This window comes from Adiantum capillus-veneris, chromosome 1 (assembly GCF_014529385.1).
Source record: "Adiantum capillus-veneris isolate H3 chromosome 1, ASM1452938v2, whole genome shotgun sequence".
Taxonomy (NCBI): domain Eukaryota; kingdom Viridiplantae; phylum Streptophyta; class Polypodiopsida; order Polypodiales; family Pteridaceae; genus Adiantum; species Adiantum capillus-veneris.
The window spans coordinates 37,013,969-37,038,885 of NC_140931.1; positions in this window are offsets into that span (position 1 = coordinate 37,013,969).

Sequence of the window (24,917 nt, forward strand, 5' to 3'; positions counted from 1 at the left end):
ATCTCAATTGAAAACAAATCTGAAAGAATACAAACTTGAACACAACAATTTGTATTCTCTTTATGATGATCTTTGCTTTAGTGTGGGCCATGAATTACAAACATATAATCTTAGAGTGCATTAGCTTGTAATCGTAAACTTCTCTTGAGTGATTATGCAAGAGTCGATTCTTGATTATATAAGAGTAGAACCATTCAATGAATGATAGTGTGCTAACCAAAATCTTTCTGTGTGTACAGATATGGCTACTATGCTAGAGTCATCCACTCCTACCTTGGGTGAGAGGTATCCTCTTTACTTTTCACAAGTGTTTCACATAGTCTACCCGATGCTTGCCCTGTGAATGGGATTTGGTAGATGCACTAGCGTGTGAGAAAAATTTTGAGAAATTAGAATGGCTGAGACATCTCTTGACCCAAGTTGATCCTTACTTAGTAGAGAACATCTCTCTGATTGAACAAGCTTACCCTTTTGAGCAAGATGATTATACAGGCCTAGTGACATTCTTAGTGAAAATATGTGCATCTAATGATGAGGAAGATTTTTATGATTACACGTATGGCACATATAGTCTCACTTATGATAATTTTATTTTTCTCAATGATGATGAGGATAGGGGTTTAAACTTAGGGCAGAAAGGGCGGCAGTGGTGGGCGAGGACGTGGGCGGTAGTGGCGGGTGCGGGCAGCGGGGGGGGGGGGGGGGGGGGGGGGGGGGGGGCTAGTGGGCAGCGTTGGGGGGTGGGGGTGAGCGATGGCACAACAAGGGGGGACAACAGCAACGAGCACAGATATTGTGTCAAACATGGTTCATACACTATAAGCCTCTTGCATTAGTGTTTGAAGAATTACGCAAACACAAATTATTTGTGAATGCTAAGAAGAGTAAGTTATTTCTAAAAGAAATTCACTCCTTGGGCCATATAGTTTCTCACAACCAGGTGAGAATGGACCCTGATAAGATTCAAGCAGTTGTAGAATGGCCTATGCCAACTACAGTACATGACGTACGCAGTTTTCTCGGCCTCTGTTCTATTAATGGCGTTTCATTCAAGCCTTTGCCGCCATAGCAGGTCCTCTCCATGATCAGACAAAGAAGCGGATTCCCTTCTATTGGGGACCTGGACAAAAACAAGCTTTTGAAAAGCTTAAGTATCTACTTAGTCATGGACCTATTCTCACCGTCCCTGATCTTCACATGCCATCTCTACAATAGAAGCTGCTACCAATGGGGCAAAGATAGAGCCCACTCCAAAGAGAAGAACAAAGCTTTTTGAAAATGTTTATGGTGAAGTCGGTGGCTTGTAGAGAGAGAGAGAGAGAGAGAGAGAGAGAGAGAGAGAGAGAGAGAGAGAGAGAGAGAGAGAGAGAGAGAGAGAGAGAGAGAGAGAGAGAGACAGAGAGAGAGAGAGAGAGAGAGAGAGAGGCTTTTTGTGTGCATTGATGGTTTGTGTGATAGAAGCTATGCGGATGTTGTGAGTGCACATGTGTTTGGTCTTGGTGAACACATTGGCGCGCTGTGTTGTGTGCAAACGGTTGTTTGACGATGTGAGTATGTTGTTTGAAGGTTTTTTTTGAGAGGAAAGGGGTGGTATGAATACCCTAAATTAAAAAGAGGCATTTGTGTGTATGCTAGGTGTGTTCCCCATTCCCCCTCTCCACCACCATCAAAAGTTGTCTCTGCAACTTTTCTTGCTCCAATTCCACCTTAAGTGCTTTTATCTCATCTGAGTTTGTTGTTGAGTGTTGAGAGGTAGAAGCATCTTGATTGAGAGTGTTGAGTGTTGAGTGTTGAGAGGTAGAAGCATCTTGATTTTTAGGAGGGTGGAGAGGGTGTGTTTTACCACATCATAAGAGTCACATAGTTTGGAATACTGCTTCTTCTCCCTCTCAAGTGCTTGTTGTTCTACTTGTGTTTCACTATTTACTTCAATTTTCTTTTCTAGATCTTTGTAGGTGTTTTTCACATCTCTTTTCTCTTGTGCTAGAGTTGTCTGGAGCCTTCTTTTTTGCTTTTTTAGATTGCCAATTGCTTTTTGAGATCTGTTATCTCCTAGTTTTCTCTTTTGGTGGTAGCCTTAGCTTTCTCCGCTTTTCTGATTCGGAGTTACTCACCACCTTCTGACTGTTGAGTTGCACTATCATATCAAGCATTTCTTTGAGGTCAAACTTCTTGACTATTTTCGTTCCCACTACTTTGTCTATTGGTTGTAGAAAGGGAGCATTTTTTGTCATGATTTCTTTCTTCCTATGTGATGTATCATCATGCTCTTCAATCTGTGGTGGAGTCTTTTGTACTTCAACAACTTTGTTTTGTGTGCTAGGTTGCTCTCCAATATTTGTCAGCTATAGAATGTGTGGATCCGGTAATCTTTTCCCTTGGGTTTGTGATTCCACATTTTGTTGCATGGTTACTATTTCTTGTGCTACCTCCATGGTGTTTGTAGGATCTTGAGGGAGGGTTTGTGTGGAAGCTTGTCCTTCCTCTAGCACATTAGTAGGGAAGGGAGAATGTGGTCTTGTAGAGGTGGTTTCCTCTATTCCCCCTACTATCGTCATTGTGTTCACAGCTTCTTGATCAGTATCCTCATGTTGCAAAGGTTGGATGCAAGGAGATTTTAGGATAGAATCAAGCTTCGTTGTTCGTTATCACTTTGATGCCTCCTCTCTTTGCTTAGCCTTGCGCTTTAGCTCTTGATGGATTCTCTGTCTTGTAGCATCAGCTAACTTGAGGCCAACTTTAGTCGTTTGTCTTCTCTCTTCTTTAATCCCTTATAATCTGGCATCTAAATCAACATCATTAGAGTTGGGGGACTTGAGGACACTTGTTGGGCTTCTACGACTTTCTTTTCCTCCTCTGCTTTCTTTGCCATCTTCTCTTCTCTTAACATCCTACATAGTTCTTTGGCCTTGTGTCTTGGGGATGTGATCTTCTTGCTATTGTTTCTTTCTGACCAGAGTGATTTCCACATCTTCTTCTTCCTCCATTGGCTGATACTTAGATGGGATATCTTCTTTGGTCTTTATCTCTCCTTGTATCCGACTCGATTGCTTCACTATCCATGGCTGGTGCTAGAGATGCATGTCTTTCTCTTGGTTGATGTTGTTGAGTCACTTCCCACCGCTTTGGCTGTATGCTTAGACTTGTGGAGGAGATCCAGTTGGGACTCAACCTTCGATAGATCTTCAATCATGCCCAAGGCTTGGTAGGCAATGCGTCTGAGAATGGGTTAGAAATTCATGTAAACTTTATTCTTCTCACTACTCTTAAGATTGGCTTCAACAAGGATCACTAGGATGTAGCGGATGAGGTTGCATTTAATGACTCATTGCTCAAACAATCAAGTTGCCATCACCACCGCTGCTAAATGCAATAGAGGTTCAATGTACCTAGGTGGCTTCTACACTTTAAGATATAGCAAGATCAGTCAATTTTCCAATGAAGATGCTTGCAAGGATTTGTGTTAACTCCTGAGCTGTGGTATGTGCCTTCTCATTGGACGAGATATTGACTATCTCGTATGGAGAAGCTCTCCATTTTTTTGGTGCATGTTGACAAGGTATCTTGCTAACTTAATTTAGCCTTCTAGTGCCAAAATTGGTCAAAAAGTTTTCGCAAAAGTTGTTGTTATGCAAACTTGACCATAAATTGAAAAATGAGCATAACTTAAGCAAAAGAGATCCAAATTTGACCAAACTTCACAGTGTGTCTAAGACAACTATAAGCACTAGGGATAATTGATTCAGGTCAATTTTGGGCTAGAGGTATAGGGATCGTGATCCATGCTGAAACACATTTTTGAGTTATCTTGGTACCATCTAAGTGAGCATTTTTTATTGAATGCTATGGGGGCAAACTTTTGAAATTTGGATCTTTGATTTGCTCTTCAAGTCAAATTTTGCAAGTTTTTTGTAGACTTAAGATAATTTTGGATTCTCATAAGGATTTTAGTTTTCAAATGACTTGAAAATTTGAAATTAAACTACAAATGGCAGGAATCTTTTCAAATATAGATCTAATTTTACCAATTTAATTCGATTTCCCAATTTATGGCCCTGCTTTCTCGACTTTGACTTAACTATTTTTGTTGCATTCGTGTGGTTAGTAGGTGTTAGTTTTTGTTGATCAGATTCCTGTATGTTCAATACCACCACTATGTTCACTTGTCCTTCAAATCTCACTACAATCTGACTTTGTATGATCCTTTTGTTCTTGCTATCAAGTTTTTTGTTTTTTCCAAGCATTCTTTGGTTACAATGTGACTCTTTAATCATACAAATCCTCCCAAGTTCGCTTTCTCTTAGAAACCCTAACTCTTGGCACTTTAAGACCCTAAAGTTCCAATTTCGTGGACTTTAACCAATCTTATAGAGTTTTTCCAATCTCTTGATGCTTGTGATATACTTCAATAAACCTGTTGATCAAACCCTGACAGTTTTGCTCTTGGGGGTCATGGATTGTGATCCATGTTTGAAATATATCACACAAAACTTGCAGGGAAGAATCTACACATTCTCCTATAATGATTGGTTGCCAACTTTTGAGGTTTATACCACATTCTCATTGGTCTAGGTCAAAATCACCATTTGGATACTAACTTTCCAAGAATTTGGGGTTTCGTAGTCAAAATGTGTCCAAATTCTCCCAAATTTTAGGGTTGATCTTCCAAAGTTATAACCATTAGGGAAAATTTGGACTCTCAAAGGGTCCCTATAAGGAGGTTTGACTTTGCCTTTCTTGTCCAAAGTCAGCAACCTGGTGAAGTACATAAACACTTTGTCAAAACCCTATCAATCAACATATCACTGGAAAGTAGGTTCTAAATCCCTAAACTCCAAAAAATTTGGAGTTGATTTGTAGAAGTTATGGCCTCCCCACTGAAGCTGAAATGTGGGGACAGATTCCATTTATAAGACGGAGTTGTCACATCAAAAAGTGGAATCTTCTAGAATATAAGGAATTTGATGGAATTCTATATATCAATGGATAAATCTAGACGAGTACAATTTAAATCCAAAAGGTTCGACAAGTTTTGATTTCATTTGTAAAATTTTTACTATGTGCCCATTTTGGACAAGAGGGAGAAAGTCAAAGTTCTTATAGGGCCCATTTGAGAGTCCAAAATTTCCCTAATGCTAACTCTTCGCAACTCTTGGCCCAATTGTGAGCTATTGCGGGACATGGATTGTGATCAATGTTGGAGTAGGTTTTTCTACTATTTTTACAAGTGTTTAGGTGAGGTTTGAGGCATTCTACTGGTGAATTTTCTCTATGATTGGGTGATGGAAAACATGGATTGTGATCCATGTTCCACCACCCAATCAATTGTGATGACATGGCTTGGAGTCTCTTGGCTTACCAAGTATTTTGACCAAAACTTTTTGAATTTGGAGCACTTTTACTTCTTCTATTAGACTTATATAATTTGCAAAATCTATGATTCAATTTCTATTTGTATGTTTTGTTTGGTGTTTTTGGTGCTATGTTGCTCACATAAACTTGTCGAGGAAGGTAAGTGGATCATACCTATTAAATTTGGCAGAGCTGTAGCCCTAGCCCTGAGTTCCCATAGCAAGAAAAAAACCGATGTGTGTTCTAGGTCACAAGGAAGCTAAGCTCTCTCTCTCTCTCTCTCTCTCTCTCTCTCTCTCTAAATGCAAATGAGGCCTATTTTGCCCTATTTTGGCTATATGTATCTGAGTTACCTAGAATCCCAAGTCCACTCTTACCTTCTTTGCCTTAATTACTCATGCGGCTCCAAAAACTTGTTATTTGGACATATTGTCATTGTTTGCCCTTGATTCTACAAATTGATCCTACGTAAGTTGGCCAAAAATTTAATGGCACAAAAATCTCCATGCTTGAAGTTCTTGCTTTTTTGCTGTCGAAACCCAATTCTGGCTTTTTTGGGTAATTTTATCAATTTCTTATCCTTATTAGCTAAAATTTAGACAAAATTACTAAAGTTTAATATTATTTGGCAAGAATTAGCAAAAATTATTCCTAACACTCATATATACATACTCTCACTTTCGACATCATGGTAAATGTCAATATGGCTCATTAATATGTATGATAAGAGGTCAAAATAAGATAAAAAGCAATAATAATGCAACAAAACACCTTTATACATTATACACATGAACTCTCAACATCTTGCAGCTTATCATGTCACTGTAGGCTGCTACTCCCCCCTTTCCATTTAGAGTCGCCTTGGACAAAAAATTGTGCAATGTGCAAGGGCGATAACATTTTGTCTATGCAAGGCCGTGTAATGTGGACTTATTATGCTAACAGAAGAAATGCATGTGATAACACTATGATGCGGCAAGATGTGGATACTGAAGGGATTATTCAACAGTCTTTGTTGTCAAGGTTCCATCTATACTACGTGGTCCAAACAAAAGAGTTTGAAGATGTCGCACTCACGATTTTATTGTTGGTTGTGGGAATACCTTGGTTGTGATTTTCATTGTCTTCAACTGCTTGGGTACCCACTTGTTCTTGGTAGTTGTGGTGGGTGGAGATTGTTGAGTTGGCTATCAAGTTAGTTGTTTCAGTCTCATTGCCAAGTTGTCTTGGTTGGTTGGATTGTCTGTGGTTTGGAATCCATTGATACTTGGGTGGGCTAGCTTTAAGTTTAAGTTGCTGGTTTGGTTGCCACTCCCAAGTATAACTGTGTTGAGGCCGGTGAGATTTTGTTGGAGGATAAAGTTTGTTAGCTTTGGTTGATACTTGTGGTGTTATTGGGTTGGTATCCATATCTGCTTAGGTTTGTTTTTGCCATCATGGATTGCTTCACCCATACATGTCTGATTGATACTTGTGGTGTTAGCTTTGGTTGATACTTGTGGTGTTATTGGGTTGGTATCCATATCTGCTTAGGTTTGTTTTTGCCATCATGGATTGCTTCACCCATACATGTCTGATTGATTGTTCTTTGGAGTGTGGTATAGGTGTAGGCATCATCACTGTGGCTATGGTTTTTTAACAATGGGCTAAACTGTCTACATGTGATTTGTTTGCACCATTGGAGTGACATAAGAGGTGTCATTAAGCTTGAACTTTAAAGTTTCCTCATGCCAAACCAAAATTATTTTGAATGTTTGCATCAAAGGAACTCCTAGGATGACTTCTTTTTTGAGATCTGTATTTACAATGACATGGAATTGGTGTGGGCAATGATGGTCGCTGAGATATTGATGAATAGATTGGCTTGGCCTAAGCTGATTATATTTTTCTCAATTTTTAGCCTTGATCTCTATGTGATCTATCATTAATGGTGTATTTGTCATCTTCAAATACATAGAATATTTGATGGCATTGACTCAAGCTCATGTGTCCACAAGTTCTCATTCTATCGATCCATTTGGAAGCTATATTTGGATGTGTACGTCCATACCTCCAAGCTAATTATGTCCTATCTAAATTGCCTCTATTGGAGAAGGTGTCATTGCTGGTTGTGGCTAAATTGTCAAGTTGATTGGTCATTCTTTGCGCTTTAAAATCTATAACTTAGCCTTTTTCTAAGCCTGTGTTTGGTTATCCTAGGCTTGCTTCTTCCTTTTAGCTGCATCGTGGATCTTCTATAACATTTCTCTGGTTAGTGGTACGTGATATTTCTTTAACTTGTATCCAATAATCCAATTGGGTATGTCTTCTCCCTCTAATGTAGCAATCTTGATGGATCTACTCGATGATATATCATGAATCACAAATGAGCCATTGCCTCGCTTCTTTATTTTTTTTGCATATTGCTTTAAGGTGTAGACCAACACATAAGTCACCCCCTTTAAACTCCTTGTTGATCACAAGTTGATCGTGAAACTCCTTCATGCATCTTTCCTGCAATAGCTTGTAAATGTCTCACCTAAATGCTCAAGAATATCTAATCTTTCTGACAACTCATGGCATGTCCACTCTAAGGTTTTGGATACTCTAAGTGTCTCACCTAAATGCTCAAGAATATCTAATCTTTCTGACAACTCATGGCATGTCCACTCTAAGGTTTTGGATACTCTAAGTGTCAAGATCAGGAAGTCTATGGGAATTATGGAATTTAGTCCAAACACCATGCTAAATGGTATCATTCCAATCACTGTTTTTGTAAGCTACTCTATATGCCCATAAGCTTGAATGTAACTTTCGATACCAATCTCAATTTACTTACTATCTTTGTGAGCACCATACATAGGATTTTGTTCATGCCCTCAGCTTGTCCATTATCTTGAGGGTGAAATGGTGCTACTTTGCGATGAACTAGCATGAACTCATCTCACAAAAATTTTATTGGTTTTCTTATAAAGTGAGTCCCTCTATTGCTGACTATTTTGATTGGTAGCCCAAATCTTGTAATGATAGTCTTGTACAAGAATTGTGATGTCGTTTGCACATCTTTCTTTTGTGTCACTTTTGCTTTGGGACATTTGGTGAAACGATTTGTTGCCAAGATGATGTATTGAGCATGCATATGCTATGTTGGAGATGTTATGGGCCAGACAAAATCTATGTCCCATTTGAAAAAAGCTCTTGTCCCCATCATTAGTAGTAGATGAATTTTATCTCTCCATATATGAGCCTTTGTTCATTGGAACTTGTCACAACTCTTCACATAAGACTCAATATCCATTAACAAGGTAGGCCACAAAATTCCCGTGCACATTAATATTTTTTGTCGTCCTTTTATGATTAGAAAAATGACCATGTGTATGTCCAGCATGAACTTGCTCTAGAATCAAAATGTATTTGCTTTTTGTGACATACATCCACAATTGATCACATATTTTTCCAGCATAAGCTTGCTCCTAGAATCAAAATGTATTCGCTTTCCATGACATACATCCAAAATTGATCATCCTTCCCTCTCTTGTAGATGTGATTGATCGCGTGTTTATCTGAAAATAAATGACCACATGTTTGTCCTGAGCATGAGCTTGCTCTAGAATCAGAATCTATTCGCTTTTCGTGACATACATCCACAATTGATAATCCTTCCCTCTTGTAGAGGTGATTCTCAATTAACACATTGCTCTCTGCTTGAGTCTAACTGGATTTGGTCCTTATTTTACTCAACCCCTCTGGTAAGGTTTTCTTTATCAGGGATTCCACAATGTATGCGCTCCACTTAGGTACTGTGATTCCAAACAAAGTTGCATGTTCTAATGGTGTGTTGGTTGCACAAATGTTACAAAAATTGATGTAGTCATGAACAATTTTTTACATTTTGGGCCAATATACACCTACTCTCATCAATCTCTGATGCGTTTGCACTTCTCCATTGTGAATTCTTGTATTTTTCACATGAGCCTAGCTCAAGTACAAGTGTATCTCATCTGGTTTTATACATAGGTACAATATACCATCAATTGCTTGCCTGTATAGTCTCTGGACTATCATCATGAGTATTTGGGTTTCCTCAATGATGATTGGCTACCTTGGAATCTATAATGATCCAATGGTGAGCAATGGTATGATGGGTTCACTCCACCTTGGTACCATCTCAATGTTGAACATATAAAAATCAGACAAGCCATTGTCAGTCCTGGTGGGTGCTTCCCCATGAGTCATTCTTGATAATGGTCAGCTCTTTGATTTGTAGTTCCCTTTTTCACCACAATTGTGAAATCATACTCAAACAATACTATGAACCATTGGAAAATATGTCTTGTATTTCAAGGTTTGTTCACCAAGTATAATAGTACCTGATGATCCATTAAAAAATACAAATTTATTCACGAGAAGGTAGTGCCCAAATTTCTTCACCGCATACACCATTACTAACCGTTCTCTCTTTGTGGTCGTATACTTCTTTTTTGTACCATTCAATTTTTTGCTGGAGTAGCATATAGGAAAATCCATGTTGTTCTCTCCATGATATATTGGAATGCATCTTATAGCATAAGTTGATGCGTTGATGTTGACATAAAAATTCTTCATCTAATCAAGAGCTTTCAACATTAGAGAAAACAATCAAGAGCTTTCAAAATTGGAGGAGAAATCATTCTTTGCTTCAATGTCTAGAATGCTTCTTCACATTTGTTGGTCCATTCAAATTTTAGGGTAAGAGAGTAGAGAGGTTTGACAATAATTGCATACATATAGATGAATCTTCTATAATATCCACAATGGCCCATGAAGGCTTGGACCTCCCCAACTTTTGTAGGTCTTGGTAGAGCGACAATCACTTGAATCCTCTCTAGATTTATGGAAATGCGGTTCTTGGACACAATATTCCGTATGATGTATCCTTGTCTCACTATGAAAATCCACTTTTCACTAGAATCTTCTCCATATCCATGGAAACTTTGTTCTTGGACATAATGTGCCCTAGAATCGCTCCTTGTCTTACCATGAAGACACATTTTTTTTGTATTTAAGTAGATACAATATGTTTGCACTTCTCAAAGATCTTCTTCAAGTGTTCTATGTGCTCATTCCTCAATAGACAATGAACACATAAGTCATCCATGCAAATTTTTGAGAACTGTCTTAGATACTCCTTGAAAGCATGACTCTTCAGCCTTTGGCATGTGGTAGGTGCATTAGATAAGCCAAATGGTATCACTTGATAAGCGAATATGCCCCATTATGTAGCAAAGTCTATCTTATGTTGATCCTCTGGCTTTGTAGAAAGCAGATTGTAGCCTTAAAAGCCATCAAGAAACCCATAAGTTTCCTTTTCTGCAACTTGCTTGATCACATGATTAGTAATTGGCTGGGGAGAGTTGTCTCTTATAGTAGCCATGTTTACGTGCTTGAGATTCACATAAATGTAATATTTTGTTTTTCTTTGGCACTATCACAATTGGTAAAACCCAATCCGTGTGCTTAATCTTGCATATAAACTGTACTTCTTAAGCTTATCTATCTCCTCCTTGATCTTCTTGGAAAAGGTTTTGTTATAGGTATAGGGACGTTGTCTGTGAGGATTTTCATCACTCTTAAGGAGTGTTGTGTGTTAATAGATGTCTTGATCCACACAGTTAAGGTCTTTGTATGACCATGAAAACGCATCTCTATACTTTTTGAGCATAGCTATCAAAAGATGCTCTTTCTCCTCTATGATGTCAGTGGCAATGTATGCCATCTTTGGTTCCTCTCTTGGTTTAGCTCAGCCTATGCACTTGGATTTCTGAGTTCCATCATAAGGTGTTGTTGTTTCTTTAAGTTCTTATAGTGATTTCTGAACTATAATCTTTCAATCTTGTCTCTTGTATTTTTTTGTAGTGAGAGGGCACATCAAATCAATCTGTGTCTGAGCCTCTTCACTCTCCATCTTAGTTTTCCAGACTTCTTTCAATGTTTGTTTCAATTTTTGATATTGTCATTTGTGCTCAATTTTTTTCATTCTAAATGACGTCTCAATTAGGTATTTGTTTCTTATGATTGTTGAAGCAGGTTTCAAATATCTCTTTGTGATAATTTCCTTGACACAATTTGTTGCTCCTACGAGCATCAAATACTGTGTTTGGCTCCTCATAAGAGGCATATATTTTTCTCTCATTTGCTTTTGTTTTATCACTTTTTGGCTCAATATATTTGTTGTCTTGCAAGTCTTGAATTTTTTTCTCTATTTCATTACCCAGATCTTTGATGCAAATCTCATCAACTGTGCATTCACTCAATAGTTTCTTGGGTGTCTAAGTACTCGACCTCTAACCCTGATTCCAAGATAACACTCACCATTTAGAAGGGTACTATATCATAGCCCTCTTCATCACAAAATCTTGTTGCGGCTACTTTGTTCATGCATATGTCTGGAGTAGCCAATATGATTCTAGCCAAAGTTTCAAACAAATCTTCAAAAAATGGCTCTGAAATATAGTCGTTATTCTCTATTGGTCTTTCTAGGATAAACACTTCTCTTATCAAGCTCTCACACTCAAAAGCTCCCCACATCCACAAAGATGTGCTTTAGTCTCAATCCATGCAAGATCTCTTGCTATAGTTAACATTGTTGAATCAAATTCCTCTACAAGATTCCGACTAATATCTCTGTAGCTATGGTCCTTCATGTTGATTCTCATGGTAACCTCTTTGTGCCTTATGTAGATATGGTTGTAGCCCCAGTCTTGTACCATTTTAAGTTGACACATAAATGGTCTCTGTAAAATGACATCAAAGTTGTTGCTCTTGCCAAAATCTACTATCACAAAGGTATGTTTGTATTCAATCCCAGAAGAGGATATTGTAATCTATTCTAGCATTGGTACAGGTCTCTCTATGTACCCATCTACACGTTGTAACATCAATCGTGTTTTCCTGAGATTTGGTCTTCCCAATTTCTCCCATATATCTTTTGTGGCAATGGCGGCTCCAGACCTGCTATCAAGTATACCAATCTTTCTTACTCCCTTGTGTTCCATGGGCAAGGTGGTATTCCCTTCTTCTCCTTCACTATAATCTCCCACCTTGTTCACAGGTACTGGTTCTGCCTTTGGTTTGTTTTGTGTCAGCCCACCCATTTGCTAATCTAAGGGGATATCTCAAAGAGTAATTTTCAATCCCATTTTCTTTGCCCACTTTCCCCATAGATGTGGTCTAATTTGTAGCAAGTCAAAGAGAGTAATCATATATTGTATAGGAGTTGACATTAGTTTGTATAGGCTCTTAGTGTCTATCATCTGTGGAATTCACTTCCATTGATACAACACTAGCTTGATCTCCAATTTTGTTTCATGCTCTCCTATGAAAGACGACAAAGTCTTCAATGTTTTAGGTTTACTCTCTTGGGATGATTTTGTCCCTGTATCAATGTATAGAGATTGTATGTCTATTGGATGATCGATATTGATTTTACTGATAGGTGCATACTTAAAAGTTTCACTATCATCCTTTTCATTCCTAATTACTTCCCATAGGCCATGGAGTCGTTTATTGTGTTAGCCACTACCCTATCTTTGAGTGGCGTTTCAGTCTTATCATTCATTTTATTATTCATTTTGTTTCCTTTGTGCTCAATCTCCCCGTCTCATTTGTAAATGTATACTTCCTGTCTAGGATTGTTTGGTTTTTCTAGCTCCATTATAGCTTGTGCCATAATAACTAATATCTAATTCTCCTAAATGATTTTCTCATGTTAAACTGATCATTTAATATGGGGAAGTACTAGGGGAGAAAGAGCTAGAATATTGGTAAGGCTAGTAGATTGGTCACAATAGGGATCCAAAGGAGGGAAATATAGGGATCCAAAAGGGTGCCATCTGCAAAAGAGCAATGTGCATGAATGGTGCCTCAAAGACATTAGGGTTTATCCCATTAAGACTTCCAAAAATCTAAGGTTCCAAACTCCAAATTGTCAAGCTTAGTAGAATTGGATGGTGTTGTGAAGACCATAAAGTCTTCACATATCCCTAGATGGGAGGGGGCGATCCCTAAAGGTAGGGGAAGAGAGAGAAGAGGTGAGAGAACACACACACACACACACACACACACACACACGCACACACACACTCAAGGCTTCCCTTTACACAAAGGGCATAGTGGACACATGTCAGGTTCCTAGCCCAGTTGCCCCCAAAGTGCATTCAAATCCTATTGGATGGCCATAGAGGTGGACCAATGAGAATTAGGCTAGAGTAAATTTAGTTTAATTCATTTAAAAACACTTGATAAAAGAACCAATGAAAATTAACTCTCCTAGAAGCTTATTGGATAGTCTGCCAAGCAGCCCAATCGCTTGCTTAATTCCTATTGGCTAGAAGATTAAAAGGTCCAATGGGAATTTAAATGAATTATTTGAATTACCTACGATCTCACTAAATGGGTAAGAGGGAGACTTGCCACAAGGCTCTCCATTTGATCTCTTATTTCCTATTGGCTAAGCTTGGCATGAGCCAACGAAGGGCCGGCAAGAGGAAATAGCAAGAGGGGTTCACCAAGAGAGAGAGGGGGCTGATTTTGCAAAGGCATTATCATACTCACACTCACACAAATCATGTGTGGAGCAAAGAACTCTCTCTCCTTCTCCAAGCTTTAATGGAAAGCTCATCATCTTCTCCAAGATTTTGAGAAGGGAGGCCTACACCAACAACTCTTGGCTTTGTGATGCAAATTCAACCAAGATCCAAGCTTCAATGCATGCCCATCTCCTCTACCATGCTAATTACTAAGCTATGCTAAGCTATTAAGAGTGATTATTTGAGGAGAAATACTTCTTTCTCGTAAGAATACTTGTTCTTTCTCTAGATCTACTCTCGTACCCCACTAGCTCTCACCATCTTCGAAGGTGTGTGAGGTCTTGGGTCTGATACCGTGTGGGAATTGATGATGTGTTTTCCAAGTGTAAGCTTGGTGCTTAAGGCTTCCATCTTCATTGCACCAGCAAGTTATTGAAGGAACACAAAGTATTGTATTGCAAAATGTCTCCCTTGATGGGGGAAACCTATAATACAAAGCCTTTTGGAGGGGGGACCCTGGCTCCATGTAGATCCGGTCCTCAACTGCTGTCAATAGCTTAATTTCTCTCTCTTTTTGAAGTATTGTTCATGCCTAATTCTAACAAGGTGTTATGCTTTTCCAATCAAGCACTCTTGCTATGCTCATTAGGAATCTATTCTTAATGAAATGCTCACTATGTTAATTTCTACTACACATAAGTTACTACCTCATTAAATGTTACATTGGTATCAGAGCATGAGGTTTCTCTTTTCTTGCTAAAGAAGAGAGGTCCTCATTGACTATAAATGGTTGGTATTATTAATTGCAATTGAGTAAGTAGAATAGGGAGTTTTAAGCCTTGCAATGGTAGAGCCCCCACCCAAAGAACAAGAAAGAAGGACTCTCCTGCCACCTTGCCGAAAATGGCTCCATGAAGATGGCGGGCAAAACGCTCTCCAACACCCCCTAAATGGAGAAGACCATTGCATACTTCTCTACACCATAATTCAAAGAGGGAGGAGAAAAAACAAGAGAAGAAAAAGGCGAGAAAGAGGTCACCCTCTTCTCCATCTTCTTCATCCTCTTCCTCTTCTAAAGAAAGTGATGGTGCAGACAAGGAGGAACAAGGGAAGAAAAAGGCAAGAAAGAGGCCACCCTCTTCTCCATCTTCCTCATACTCTTCCTCTTCTGAAGAAAGTGATGGTGCAACTCCTGAACCACCCAAAAGAAGAGGACATAGGAAATCCTATGCCGCATGGAAGAGGTCGTCCAAGCTCCAAAAGTTCAAAGAGGGAGGAAAGGACATCTCTTTCCTTACCTACGATGGCACCTTTGGTGCTACGGACGAAGTCTTGGCCTTCATCCAACAATTCAATGTGGCATTTGGAGATGAGGGCTTCACGGAGTCCTCTAAGCTACACCATGTAGCTATGCATTTTAAAAAGTCCACCAGGCAATGGTGGTCTAGCCTACGAGCAAATAGTGAAGCTCCACGAACGTGAAAAGCTTTAAGAGCTTCCATCATGAAGCAGTTTTTGGCTACCGATGCCAAAGACAAAGTACTCACCAAATGGCGAAGCTTGAAGCTCTCTCCCTACGAATCTATTCACAAATATGTAGACAAGTTTTGGGATTTACATCTCAAAGACACTGTCTTCAAAAAGATGGATTTTGGAGAGAAAAAACAACAATTTTGTGTGGGTTCAACTAAGGATATGGCGGAGTACGTTAACTCCCCAAGGCCATGCACCATATCTACAGTTATACACCATACCATGGTGTCTTCACGAATAGAATTCCAACAAGGGGCTAAGAGAAATCTTAAGCCCATGGAAAACAAGGACTGCAACGAGCCTAAGGGGAAGGAAAATGTCCAAAAGTCTCCTAAGGGAAACTCTAATAACAACAAATCTAAGGAGAAGTGTAGTTTACAAGGGCAAAAAGAAACTCTCTCAAGAAGAGCTTGGGCGTTTTATGCAAGGATAACCGTTGTTTTAAATGCAGGGAGCAAGGCCATGCCTACTGTGCATGCCCCCAAAAGAACACACACAATGAGCCTCCTAGAGCTTCCATAGTCAAAGTTCAAGAAGAGGATGCTCATCGCAAAGGATCTCCACTATGTTATGCTTGGGGAAAGGTAAGAAAACACGATGCATTTATTCTCTTTGATCCTGGCTCTACTCACAACTTCATCTCCATGGAGTTGGCCACCAAGCTAGGTATCCAAGCATATGAAATGGGAGATGAAGTGAACGTGGAATGAGTCTTCAAGGGACATGAGGCCTCGGTTACTCCCTTGATGGGGAAGCTAAGGTTTCATGTCCAAAGTTATGTAGATAAAGAGGACTTTTTTATATCTCCTCTTAAGCATGAAGATGTCATTTTAAGGCCCCCATGGTTTGATCGCATGGCTGCCGACATCAAGTTCCCTGAAAGGAATATTTACTTTACGTACAGGGAGAAGACTATGTATATAGATGCTAACGAGTCAGGTCACACTATACCCCTTGTACATAAACAAGCTTTTGATAAGTCAATAAAGCGCTCTATTTCCACGTACATGATATTTGGAAAAGACTTTCAAATGAACCTAATGATTTGTTAACTAAAAATGAAGGGAATAAAAAAGAAAAAAAGTTATTTAGCTTTCTTAGTGGATTCCAAGATGTTTTTATTGACGACATCCCTAGCCAATTACCTCCAAAATGAAGGGATGATGACCATGCAATTGAACTTCTTCCAGGAAGTTCTCCACCTAATAAAACTCCTTATAGAGTTTCTCAAGCTCAACAAGAGGAGATTATGCGGCAAGTGCTTGAGTTAGTTGAGAACGGCATGGTTAGGCCTAGCTCATCTCCATTTTGTTCACCCGTGTTATTAGTGCAAAAGAAAGATGGCACATATCGTATGTGTGTCGACTATAGAGCACTAAATAGGATCACTATCAAGAATAGGTTTCCCGTTCCACGGGTAGAAGACCTATTTGATAATCTACAAGGGGTGACCTACTTTAGTAGGATTGACCTAAAAAGTGGCTACCATCAAATTAGGATAGTTATCAAGACATTGTAAAGACCGCATTTCGCACTATGTTTGGTCTTTATGAGTACATTGTCATGCCTTTTGGCTTGACCAATGCACCAACTACCTTCAACCGAATGATGGAGAAGCTATTCAGGCCTCACTACAGCTTCGCTGGAGTGTTCTTCAATGATATTATCATCTACTCCAACTCTTTGGATGAACACAAGCAACATCTCCAGGTAATTTTTCAAGTTCTAAGAGAGAATAGGCTTTTCATAAATCAAAAGAAAAGTGAATTTTTCTTGCAAGAAATTCAGTATTTAGGTCACATTATCTCTCAAGATGGTATTTAAATGGATCCATCAAAGTTGGAGTAATAAAAGGATGGCCTATTCCAAGGAATTTGCATGAACTAAGAAGCTTTATAGGTATGTGTGCATACTATAGACGCTTTATATAAAAATTTTCACTAATAGAAGGACCATTGCATCACCTAACTAAAAAAAACATTAAGTTTACATGATTTGCAAAAGAGAACAATGCTTTTGAAAAGCTCAAGGAGAACTCATCTCTCAACCTGTGCTTACACTGTCGGACCTCTCAAAGCCATTTGAGGTCCAATGCGACACTTGTGATGATTGCCTTGGAGCTGTTTTGCTCCAAGAAGGGCACGCCATAGCCTATGAGAATCAAAGGCTCAACCCTGTTGAGCAAGCTCTAGGCATATATGAAACGGAACTCCTCGCAGTTCTACATGCCTTAGACTCGTGGAAGCACTATATATTGGGGACTCCTTTCATTCTACGAATAGATCACCAAAGACTTAAGTTCTTCATGATGTCAACCAAGCTCTCCAACAAAACAAATGAGGTGGAAAAATTTTCTCTCACAGTTTCACTTTCATATTGCTCACATTACTGGCAAGCATAATCTTGTAGCTGATGCACTCTCAAGACGACCAAGAGTGAATGCGGTATCAATAGCTACTCACAATGATCTATCTATTATGATAGATGAGTGCACTAATGATCCCGATTTTAAAGATGTGATTTCAGGCCTTGCACTAGGGAAGAAAGAGGAACCATCTACCCTACAAGATGGTTATCTTGTCTATGGAAATAGGCTATGTGTTACTAGCTCACTACGTGAGAAAGTGATGTATGAATCATATGCTCCTCCTTATGTGGGGCATAGAGGGATTCAAACTACCCTAAGAGGGATAGAAACCTACTTCTATTGGCCTACCATGAAAGCAAACATACAAGAGTATGTCTCAAAATGCGTGGTTTACTAAAAGACGAAGTTTGATAAGGGGAAGCAACCCGGTTTGCTTCAACCTTTGCCAATCCCTAATTCACCATGGGAGAGCATATCCATGGATTTCATCTTTGGATTGCCCAAGTCTATCCATGGGAATATGGGAATATGGACAATAGTAGACAGGTTTAGTAAAAATACTTGTCAAAAATACTATCAAAGCCCATCAAATGGCAACCCTCTTCATATCACAAATCTTCAAGTACCATGGCTTGCCAGCATCCATAGTGTTGGATAGAGATCCTAGAATGACCATTAATTTTTGTAAGGGTCTCTTTGAGAACTTAGGGACAAGTCTAAACTTCTCTTCGGCCTATCATCCCCAAATAGATGGCCAAAGTGAAATAGCTAACCTAACCATTCTTGATCTACTAAAAGCTTATGCCACAGAGGTAGATCAAAAGTCCCAATAGGAGAAGTACTTACCCTTAGTGGAGTATGCTTACAATAACATTGTACATACTTCCATGGGAAAAGCACCTCTTTGAGTTGATAGAGGGAAGATAAAAAAGTCCCTTGCTACTCAAGGTACATGGGAAGATCTTTGCTGTTGTTGCAGATGAGTATAGCTGAGACCTACAAGAATATTTCCAAAAGATTAAGGATGCTATCTCTATCTCACAACATAGGAAAAAGGCTATTGCTAATAAGCACAGAAGATCTCAAGCCTTTAAACCAAATGATTGGGTCTTGCTTAAGTTTCCTAAGGCTCGATTAAGGCACACAATGGGCAAGAATTCTACGAGACACCAAAAGTACTATGCTATGTTATCAAAAAGGTACTATGGTCCCTTCCAGATTCTTAGACCAATCAATGAGATGGCCTATCAACTCAAGTTGCCTAGTCATTGGCTCAAACACAATGCTTTCTGTCATAATAATCAATATCTAATTCTCCTAAATGATTTTCTCATATTAAACTGATCATGTAATGTGGGGAAGTGCCAGGGGAGAAAAAGCTAGAATATTGGTTAAACTAGCAGACCGGCCACAGTAGGGATCCAAAGGGGGGGCCATCTGCAAAAGAGCCATGTGCAACAATGGGCTAAAAAGACCCTAAGGTTCAGCCCATTAAGACTTCCAAAATGCTAAGGTTCCAAAATTCAAAGGTTGTGTCCAAAGGTCAACCCTAGGGAAAATTGGATGCTTTGTGTGTGCCCTAAAAGTCTTTGCACATCCCTACATGGGAGGGGGCGAGCCCTTCTTCTAGGGGATGAGAGAGAAATCCACACACACACACACACACACAAACAAGCCCCTTTACACAAAGGGAATTAGGGACACATGTCAGCTCCCTAGCCCACATGCCCACAAGGTGTGCCCAATTCCTATTGGATGACCCTTGAAGTGGACCAATGAGAATTAAGCTAAAGTAAATCTAGTTTAATTAATTTTAAAACATTTAATAAAAGAAACCAATGAGAATTAAGTCTCCTAGAAGACTATTGGGCAGTCTCCCAAGGGGTCCAATGAGCATTCAGGAGCCCCATGGCTTGCCTGATTCCTATTGGCTAGGAGGAAAATGGGTCCAATGAGAGTTTAGTTTAATAATTTAATTACCTAAAACTCTCACAAAAGGGGAAAGGGGGACACATGTCAGAAGGCTACAACTTATGCTGCTTAATTGTGATTGGCTTGACTTGGGGAGAGCCAGAGAGAGAGGGGGCTGATTTTTGCAAGGCATTATCACACACACACTCACACACAGTCTATGTGTGAAGCAAAGAAGACTATCTCCTCCCAAGCTTTAATGGAGAGCTCATCACCTACTCCAAGCTTGTGAGATAGAAGCCTACATCAACACACTCTTGGCATGTGGATGCAAATCCAACCAAGAGCCAAGCTTCAATGCATGCTCATCTCCTCTACCAAGCTAATTACTAAGCTAAAGCTATGCTAATATGAGTGATTATGTGAGGGTATGTCCATCTTTCTCGTAAGATACTCCTTCTTCCTCTCAATCTACTCTCATACCCTGCTAGCTCTCACCATCTTCGAAGGTGTGTGAGGTCTTGGGTCTCAGAACGGGGATAATTAAAGTTGTGTTTGTTAAGTGTTTTGCTTAGTGCATGAAGCTTTCATCTTCATTGCACTAGCTAGTCTTGAAGGAACACAAAGAATTGTATTGTACCATGTCTCTCTTGATGGGAGAAACCATAATACAAAGCCTTTTGGAGGGGGGACCGGCTCCATGCAAATCCAGTCCTCAACTATTGTCAATAGCTTAATTTTTCTCTCTCTTGAAAGTATTGTCGATGCTATCTAACTAGGTGTTATTCTTTTTGTTGCTCTCTCCACCCAAGCACTCTTGTAATTCTCATTAGGAATCTATTCTAATGGAATGCCCACTATGTTCATGCTCATTTCCGCTACCCACAAGTTATTAGGCCATTAAATGTTACACTTTCCATGTGAGCCTACTAAAGCCTTACAAAGGAGAGCCACCTCAAGAACCAACTATTGAAAACCCACCAGAGATCAAGGACCAAGAAGAGGTGCTACAGCCCTACTACAGAGATCAAGGACCAAGAAGAGGTGCTACGACCCTACTCTAGAGATCAAGGACCAAGAAGAGGTGCTACATCCCTACTCCATTCTCCAACATGAAGACAAGGTATTGAGGGACGATAAGATTATACGACGGTATCTTATTAATTTTAAGAAATATCCTTTTGAAGATGCTAGATGGATGCAAGGCATACACTTAAAGGATAACCTAAACATTGTCAATGCTTACAATGCTTCTCTAGAGTAAGCAAAGGTAAATATATTTAAATGAGCAAAGTTTTTTTCTTATAAGACTCTCTTTTTCTTTATTGTGCACAAATGTTAAGAAGTATGCATGCTTAGGATCAAGTTTACGGAGACAACGTCTCCCAAACACCAAGTAGAACTTGTCACTCTACTATGGAATATTGATAGGACTAATGTGCAGACATGCTTGTGGCAGCTTAGGCTCTCAAGCTCCAAATGGATTAGTCATCCATTCTAGAACGGTGTCGTAGGGTAAAATAGGGATCCTCTACCCGCTAGAAAAAGGACTAATGACTAGGCTTTATCATATCTACCTCATAGTCGAGGACGACTGTGATTTCAAGAGAGAGGTAATGTCATAATAACTAATATCTAATTCTCTTAAATGATTTTCTCATGTTAAACTGATCATTCAATATGGGGAAGTAACAGGGGAGAAAAAGCTAGAATATTAAGGCTAGCAGACTGGTCACAATAGGGATCCAAAGGAGGGAAAATAGTGATCCAAAGGGGGCCCATCTACAATAGAGCAATGTGCATGAATGATGCTTCAAAGACCTTAGGGTTTAGCCCATTAAGACTTCCAAAATTCTAAGGTTCCAAAATTCAAAGGTAAAGTCCAAATGGTCAAGGTTAGTAGCAGAATTGGATGCTTTTGTGAAGACCATAAAGTCTTCACATATCCATAGATGGGAGGGGGCGAGCCCTAAAGGTAGGGTAAGAGAGAGAAGAGATGAGAGAACACACACTCATACACACACACACACACACTCAAGGCTTCCCTTTACACAAAGGGAAAAGTGGACACATGTCAGGTTCCCCAGTTGCCCCCAAAGTGCATTCAAATCCTATTGGATGGCATAGAGGTGGACCAATGAGAATTAAGCTAGAGTAAATTTAGTTTAATTCATTTAAAAATTCTTGATAAAAGAACCAATGAAAATTAAGTCTCCTAGAAGCTTATTGAACAGTCTGACAAGGGGTCCAATGAGAATGAAGCAGCCCAATGGCTTGCTTAATTCCTATAGGCCAAAAGACCAAAAGGTCCAATGGGAATTTAAATGAATTATTTGAATTATCTAAGCTTTCACTAAAGAGGAAAGAGGGCCATTTGTCACAAGGCTCTCCATTTGACCTCTTATTTCCTATTGGCTAAGCTTGGCATGAGCCACTGAGGGGCCAGCAAGAGGAAATAGCAAGAGGGGTCGATCAAGAGAGAGAGAGGGGGGGACTGATTTTTCAAAGGCATTATCATACAGACACTCACACAACTCATGTGTGGAGTAAAGAACTCTCTCTCCTTCTCCAAGCTTTAATGGAAAGCTCATCATCTTCTCCAAGCTTTTGAGAAGGGAGACCTACACCAACAACTCTTGGCTTTGTGATGCAAATCCAACCAAGAGCCAAGCTTCAATGCATGCTCATCTCCTCTACCATGCTAATTACTAAGCTATGCTAAGCTATTAAGAGTGCTTATGTGAGGAGAAATACTTCTTTCTCGTAAGAATACTTCTTCTTCCTCTAGATCTACTCTCATACCCCGCAAGCTCTCAATATCTTCGAAGGTGTATGAGATCTTGGGTCTAAGACCGTGAGGGAATTGATGTTTTTTTTCAAGTGTAAGCTTGGTGCTTGAAGCTTCCATCTTCATTGCACCAAAAAGTTATCGAAGGAACAAAAAGTATTGTATTGCAAAATGTCTCCCTTGATGGGGGAAACCTATAATACAAAGCCTTTTGGGGGGGGGGGGGGGGGGGGGGGGATGAGGGCTCCATGTAAATCCGGTCCTCAACTATTTTTAATAGCTTAATTTCTCTATCTTTTTGAAGCATTTCTCATGCCTAATTCTAACGAGGTGTTATGCTTTTGTTTCTCTCTCTCCAACCAAACACTCTTGTTATGCTCATAAGGAATTTATTCTTAATGAAATGCTCACTATGTCTATGTTAATGTCCACTACACATAAGTTACTACCCCATTAAAGTTTACAGCTTGAGCTATCTTTTGTGAATTTCTAATCTTTGTTTTTCTACTTCTGGACGTAGATATGCCAATCACCCTCTGTTCCAACATCTAGTTTGTTTTTAGTCTAGCCTCGTAAGCTTGTAATAGAGCCTATAAAGGTTCTATGACTTTGTCTACTAGGGATAACCCTCCCGATGAAATTTTGGATGACACTACTCCCTTGGTTTGATTCATGTTTTCCTAGTCATGTTTCAACCGCTCTCTGGCTTGTTGCAGCTTGGCCTCTAAGGTAGCTTTCTCTCTTAGCATCTTTTCTTTCATTTGTTGTGGGATTTTGGTAACTTCTTGAGCTTGATCTCTTGTCATCGCATTTATTGGAACTGTAGGCTCAGTTTTTGATTCACTCAAGCATGGCATTATCCCAATAATGTTCATCGTTGCTTTCTCCTTGTTGTCAAGATTTTTAGGAAAACTTGGAAGCACATGATCTATTTCACTTCCATCACAGAATCACAAAATCATTTTAAATTCAAGTACTGACATGCCTATGCGTATGCTTGTGGAACCCCCATTGGATGTCTTGATCTAGGCTCAAGATAATCTCTAGGTTTATAGTTCTAGTTTGCTATGAATATGAGTGCGTTCTTGTCAACAATCAGAAAAAGCACAAGGCTATTGATGACAAACATAGAAGAAATCTCTAGTTCAAAGAGCATGAATTTGTTCTCTTAAAGTTTACCAAAGTTTTCTTAAGGCACACTATGGTCAAAAGTTGGCATGGAGAACTCAGTGGTCGTCAAAATTACTATGCAAAGTTAGCACACAGGTATTATGGACCATTCCAAATTCTATGACCAATCAATGAAATGGATTATCAAATTAAGATACCCTCTCATTGGCCAATCCGTAATTCATTCCATGTAAGTCTAATAAAATGCTACAAGGGTGATCCTCCACAAGAGCCAGTAGCAAAAGACCCTCCAAAATTTGAAGGGGTTGAAGAGATACTGCAACTCGAGCATATCATCCATTACAAAGACAAGGTGCTATGCAATGGTAAGGTACTATGTAAATATCTTATTAAATTTAAAAAACACCCTTTTTAAGATGCTAAATAGATATAAGAGCCGGAATTGAAGGATAGTATGTCACTTGTAGACACCTATAATATTTTTTTACAAATTGATAATGTTTTTCCATTGATGTATTCAATGAACATGCAATAAAAAATTTCTTTTGAAATCTGTTGTCTCAAGCTCTTTCAAATCTATTGTGCATGCATACCAAATGCTGCACACTCATGGTAGAGTTTCTGTTGAAGTAAAGATGACATGTGCCTTGCCTCAAGATAGGCATACGATATCTGGCCACCCAGTGACTCCACTAAATTATCCATATTCTTTATACATAAAAGAGTAAGGAGTGAGCACTTATTGCCACTCTGGTCCACCCCTTTGTATTCTCTCTCTCTCTCTCTCTCTCCCCCCCCCCCCCCCCCTCTTCTCCTTCTCTGCATATGCACTGCATTTGTGCATCCCTTCAACTGGCATGGAGGCATCAACAGATCCAAAGCAATAACTTGCTCTCTCGGTTGACAGTGATGTATACTCTTGTCGAATCTTAGAAGACAATGTGGAAGATAGTGTGTAGGTAAAGGTGTTGCCCTAAAAACTATATGTACACAATAACACTGTTTTGTAGATTGTTTTTCTCCTTGTAGATTGAAAATCTGAAAATTGTTTCCTATTTGTTTTTCCTAAAAAACTAGGTGAAGGCATTGCAATGAAAGCTATGTGTACACAATAACACTATTTTGTAGATTTCTTGTCTCTTTGTAGATTACAAATCTCAAAATTCTTTTCTGATTTCTCCTCCATTTCAATGTGGTCTACATTTTTGTAGCATAAACTTTTTGCAAATTCCTTACCTTTTGTTGATATTCAGCTTAGAATGACTGCATACAGGAAATTTTAGGAATT